Raw genomic sequence first — 6,350 nt, forward strand, 5'->3', positions numbered from 1 at the left:
AATGGTCAAATGAATCTTGAACTGATCCTAAACTCTGTTTTAAAAATTCAGAGAGAAGAACATCAAAGCTGAGAATTCATCTGCACTGAGTTCCTGCTCATATGAATATTCATGGCAATGAATTGGCTGATTCAGCTGCAAAAAAGGGTGCAGAATTAAGCAGATCTATTCAAAAAATTGTGTCCTGGTCTTTTATAAAGAGAAAAATAAAAGAATCTTGTTTAGACAAGTGGAATGAAAGCTGGCAGAAACAAAAGAAGAGTATACATTATTCAAGATTTGAAACAAAACCCAAGTGGAAATCTTGTTCAATTAAATGTAAAAAGAAAATATTCTCATCTATAATACAGCTGAAACTAGGACATGGCTATTTCAAATCTTATATACAAAGATTTGATGATAGATTTGACTCAATAGAATGCTCATTCTGCAATACAAATGAGAATCCTGAGCATATTATAATGCACTGTGCATTATACAATAGTCTCAGAGCCAGATTGAAAGAGAAGTATGATCTAAATCAATTAAATATGAGATTCTTATTCTCAACTGAGACAGGAATTAAATACTTAATAGACTTTCTATCAGAAACTCAAGCAGCTACAAGAAAATGGCTAAATTCAGAATTATCTGAATATGAAGAGGAGGAAATCAATCAGATATAGTCTGTTAAAACAGCTATACACTCTCTTTTAAGAATTTGTTTTGTTATAGTCTCTCTTTACTTTTTCTTTTTCTGTATCTTTTCCTTTCAATTTCTTTCTATCTATCTATTTAATGTGTCTATCTTTGAGACTGTGTTCTTTCTCTCTTTTCTTTTGTCATGATATTGTCAAATGGTTACAAAGTATCAAAAGATGTTAAAACACTGCAATTTGTAAACAGTTTTTGTATTCTGAGCTGGAATTTTCTGATTTTGCATATCTGAAATTGATGAATGTACAATAGTTAACTTTACAGACATAGAAAAAACCCTGAGAACTAAAGTTCTCAGGTAGATGTCATAGTCTCTGACTGCATACATCTATAATTGAAGAATAATAATAATAATAATAATAATATTCTTCTCATTTAATAAGATATTGAAGCTTGCTGTAATATATTCACTTATTCAATATTTTCTTCATAAGATATTCAGTATCACTCTCAATCTCAATGTTATCTGACTGAGATGACTTCACTCTGAGATGTTGCTTATAGAGCTTTAAATAGAAAATGTGAAAAATAGAATAAATTGATTTCAATTCTGTAAGTAATTTCAACTCATATATCTGCTTACTCATCACTCTTGTTATTAAGAAAGATTCTAGTCACTACTCACTGAGCTTCTTATACAGTCTCATTGTCTTGATATTCTTTGCTGAAAGTAGTACTTGATCTTCTCTTAAGAACTTCATTGAAAGATGTTTTTAATTATAGTATTTCATCTGCTACTTCTGAGTGCAGTGAATGCTTTTCACTGTCTTCTCATGAATTTTATTCAAATGTTTCAATCTCACTTTTACTTCTGACACTGAGAGATACTTCATTCTCTGTATCTATCTAACATTCTGACTGTCTATCTCTCTCTTTAAAACATCATCCACAATGTCACTGAGTAACAAAGAATTATATTCATAATAAGTATAGAAAGAAGATATCTTTAAGGTTGCATTCTTTGCATTATTATATACAAATTCAGTGATTAGAAGATGTTTAGATCAATCATTCTAATGATATGAATAGAACACTTAAAGATGCTGTTCTAGTGTCTGATTCTGATGTTCAGTCTGGCCATCAGTCTGCGGATGAAATGCAGTACTGAGAAGACATCTTATTATAAGATGATAGCAAAACGCTGATCAGTATTTACTAGTGAAGAGGAATTCTTGATCTGTTATTAACAATTTCAGAGCACTGTGATCATAAATGATGATATCTAAAAACAGGTCAGTCAATTCAGAGGCTTTAATCTTTTTATAAGTAGAGATATATCTGATTATCTTTATAAAGCAGTCAATAATAATCAAAATTAAGTCATATTCTTTGACTCTTATCAACTTCAGCAGATTAACTATGAAATTCATCAATAGATTCTGCTATAAGCTCTTTAAAACAGACAGTGATATTAACTCATCATATTACTTATACTGCAGAATCTTTATTATTTGACAGATATTACAAGTTTTAATATACTCTTTAACATCTGCTCAGAGCTTGTCTCAAATATATTTATATTTTAGAAGTTTCTCAGTCTTCTCTAACCTGAAGTGCCCTGCATGAGAATCATTATAATGAATTCTCAATAACTTCTGACACACTGCTCTGCTATGAGAAATGAAGACTGAATCATTCAGTAGTAGAAGTTCATATTCTTCTAGTTATCAGCAACTTGATTTCTTAGCAGTATCATCTCACTCAGGGCCTGTCTCTTCCAAGTTCAAACCAGATCCTTTCTTCTTCAACTTCTGAATTTGAGCTGCAGTAGAGACATTCCTCTTCTATAAGTTATCAATAAATTTCAAAAGTAGTCAGATTGAAAGATTGTAGATCATTTCATTCTTTATCAATTCAATAATTGTAAGATATGACACAAGAAGCTCATGATCTTCAGTGTCAGTTTCTCACAGAGATCTGAGTTCTCTTTCACCTTCTATACTGAGTTGCACAACTGTCTCTTCAGTGTTATTTTCAAGCTTTAGAGAATCTTAATTCTCTGCAGCCAGCTTCTTCTGCAGTGATAACAGAGATTCTTTTGTAGAATTCTTCTCTGCATTAATAATATTATAATCAGACTGTCTAGATAATGTGTCAGCAGAGTTAAGCTGATCTGAACAGTATCAGATATATTATTATTATTATTATTCTTCAATTATAGATGTATGCAGTCAGAGACTATGACATCTACCTGAGAACTTTAGTTCTCAGGGTTTTTTCTATGTCTGTAAAGTTAACTATTATACATTCATCAATTTCAGATATGCAAAATCAGAAAATTCCAGCCCAGAATATAAAAACTGTTTACAAATTGCAGTGTTTTAACATCTTTTGATACTTTGAAACCATTTGACAATATCATGACAAAAGAAAAGAGAAAAAGAACACAGTCTCAAAGATAGACACATTAAATAAATAGATAGAAAGAAATTGAAAGAAAAGGATAAAGAAAAAGATAAAGTAAAGAGAGACTATAACAAAACAAATTATTAAAAGAGAGTGTATAGCTGTTTTAACAGACTATATCTGATTAATTTCCTCCTCTTCATATTCAGATAATTCTGAATTTAGCCATTTTCTTGTAGCTGCTTGAGTTTCTGATAGAAAGTCTATTAAGTATTTAATTCCTGTCTCAGTTGAGAATAAGAATCTCATATTTAATTGATTTAGATCATACTTCTCTTTCAATCTGACTCTGAGACTATTGTATAATGCACAGTGCATTACAATATACTCAGAATTCTCATTTATATTGCAGAATGAGCATTCTATTGAGTCAAATCTATCATCAAATCTTTGTATATAAGATTTGAAATAGCCATGTTCTAGTTTCAGCTGTATTATAGATGAGAATATTTTCTTTTTACATTTAATTGAACAAGATTTTCACTTGAGTTTTGTTTCAAATCTTGAATAATGTATACTCTTCTTTTATTTCTGTCAGCTTTCATTTCACTTGTCTAAACAAGATTCTTTTATTTTTCTCTTTGTAAAAGACCAGGACACAATTTTTTGAATAGATCTGCTTAATTCTGCACTCTTTTTTGCAGCTGAATCAGTCAATTCATTGTCATGAATATTCATGTGAGCAGGAACCCAGTGTAAATGAATTATCAGCTTTGATATTCTTCTCTTTTGAATTTTCAAAACAGAGTTTAAGATCAGTTCAAGATTCATTTGACCATTATAAATCTGACTATTTCTAAGTCTTTTTAAAGCAGCTTGACTATCAGAGAATATCCATGCCTCTTTCAAACAATTTTCTCTTTTATGAGATTTTATTTCAATGAGTTTGAAAGCTTTCACTATTGTAAATAGTTCAGCATCAAAGACTTCACATTCAGAGCCTAGATTCCAGAAATCTGAGATAAAATTAATATTATCTTCAGTATAAGCAATGCCTGCATCTAATCTATTCAAGTTCTCATTTTTTAAGTCATCTGAATAAATCAGAATAGAGTCTTTTATATTGATTGTAGAAATTCTCTTCAAATGCTGTTCATATTCTTTCTCTTTTGATAGTTCACTTATTTGTAAGTCTATAAGAGATTCAAGCTTTTCTCTCCAGAGAGATAACTTCTCATGATCAACTTTTTCAACATTTAAAGAAGAAAATTGATTTTTAATCAGAGAGCATAGTCTGTACAGTTGAGAAGGCATTTTCTTTGAAGAATTATTTTCATTTCAATCAAGAAATCTATTCCAATCCAGTTCATTTCCAGAGTTAATTGATGGAAATGAAGAAGAGACTCTTTCTCTGATTATATGATTTGAGCTCATCTTTACAACTCTCAGAGCATAGTTCATACAGGCCTTTTCAAATCTAATAGCAGGAGGAGGAATTAAAGCTTCAATTTTCATTGCTTTAATAGAAGATGATTTGAATGCTTTCAGAATTCTTCTCAAGGCTCTGTTTTGCAGACTTTGAAAGAGTTCAGTGAAATTCTCTTGATTATTTCATCAAACTTGAACTTCATAATCAGCTACTGATGTAATACAGGCTATATATAACTGTCTCATAGTCTGGAAGAATAGACCTCTCTCTGTATTTGATAGTCTGATTATATTGTTCAATAGTCTTTCTGCCTTGACAGTTCTTTATTGAATATGATATTTAAAATTCAACTTGAAGTTTAATCATACTTCTAATCATTTGACATTTACACTGAGTTTAATCTCTCTATTTAAAAGAGTTAGAGATAGTTCTTTCTCATTAAGTCTAGAAAAGAAATGAATTAACTCAGTTTTATTCATATTAAATTGAATTTGATTGATATCTGCTCTAACAAAGATTTTCTTTGCAGCTTCTTCAATTACTTTCAAATTCTCTTTGATAGTTTTTGAGCTGTAGACTAGATCAATATCATCCACATAACTCAGAGATCACACTATTCTCATATTTCTATTTTTGAATAGATATACAGTGTATATTGCAAATAAAATGAGTGAGATTGAAGATCCCTGTGATACTTCTATTTTTATCTCAGTCTTGTCTTGTTTCATTCCATCAAAGAAGAGTTGTATAATTCTTTTAGATATAAAACAGTTAACTCATTTTATTAGAGAAAGTGACAGTTTTAATATCTTCAATGTCTGAATTAACTTTGACTTTGAAACATGATCAAATGCTCTCTTTATATCAATAAAAACTGCAGTTGAGACCAGACTCTCATGCTTTGCTATTTGAATATCATGAACAACTGAGAGAACAGTGTCAATTGCAGAACACTGTTTTCTATCTCTCATTTATTCACTGAATAAAAGAGAATCATCTATAGAGCTTATAAAAGATAGTCAAGTAGCTATTATCTTTTCTAAAACCTTTTCTAAACAGTTCAATAGAGATATTACTCTATATGACTTAGAAATTAAAGTTTTTCTATTAGGTTTTGTAAGAATCACTTCAGTGGCTTCTCTCCAGCATTCAGAATGATATTCATTTTTTAAGAGATTGAAAAAGAGCTCAAAATATTCATTCTTTAAGTAGAAATATATATTTTGAATAATCAAGTGATTAATTAAATCAGGATCTGCAGCAGTTTTAACAGAACTTGAGAAGATAGCTGACTCTAATTCATCTTGTGTAAGATCAGATCATTCCCAGTCATTTTCATCAATGTAGTTGAGAAGTGATATATTCTCTTCCTCTGAATCTGAATCTGAATCTGATGAGTTCTGAAAGAGAATTCTCATGAAAGCTTGACATTTTTCCTCAAAAGAGTTTGCTGTATATGATTCATTCTGAAACTCATATTCTAAGACTGGAAGTTTTGCTACACTTCTTGTTTTAGTATAGTTAAAAGCTTTAAAAATTTCCTTCTCTTGTGCTTCTTCAAGAAATTTATTCCAGCAGTCTGTTTTAGCTCTTTTGATATCTGAAAAATATTCATTTCTGACAGCTTTGAACTCTTTATCAGATATTACATCATTTTTTCAATCTCTTCTAGCAGTAGCTAATTCTTTTCTTTTAGATGAGATATTCTCATTTCATCAAGATTTTGAATACTCAGAAGATTTTCTTTTTGAAATATTATCTCTAACACTTGTTAGAATAATAGATGTAATAAGCTTCACTCTATTCTCAAGCATTTCATTTGAGATATCTTGATCAGAATTTCAATATAGCTCATTCTGTCTTTCAGATTTTAGCAGTT

This window comes from Blastomyces dermatitidis (genome assembly GCF_000003525.1).
Source record: "Blastomyces dermatitidis ER-3 genomic scaffold supercont1.9, whole genome shotgun sequence".
Taxonomy (NCBI): Eukaryota; Fungi; Ascomycota; class Eurotiomycetes; order Onygenales; family Ajellomycetaceae; genus Blastomyces; species Blastomyces dermatitidis.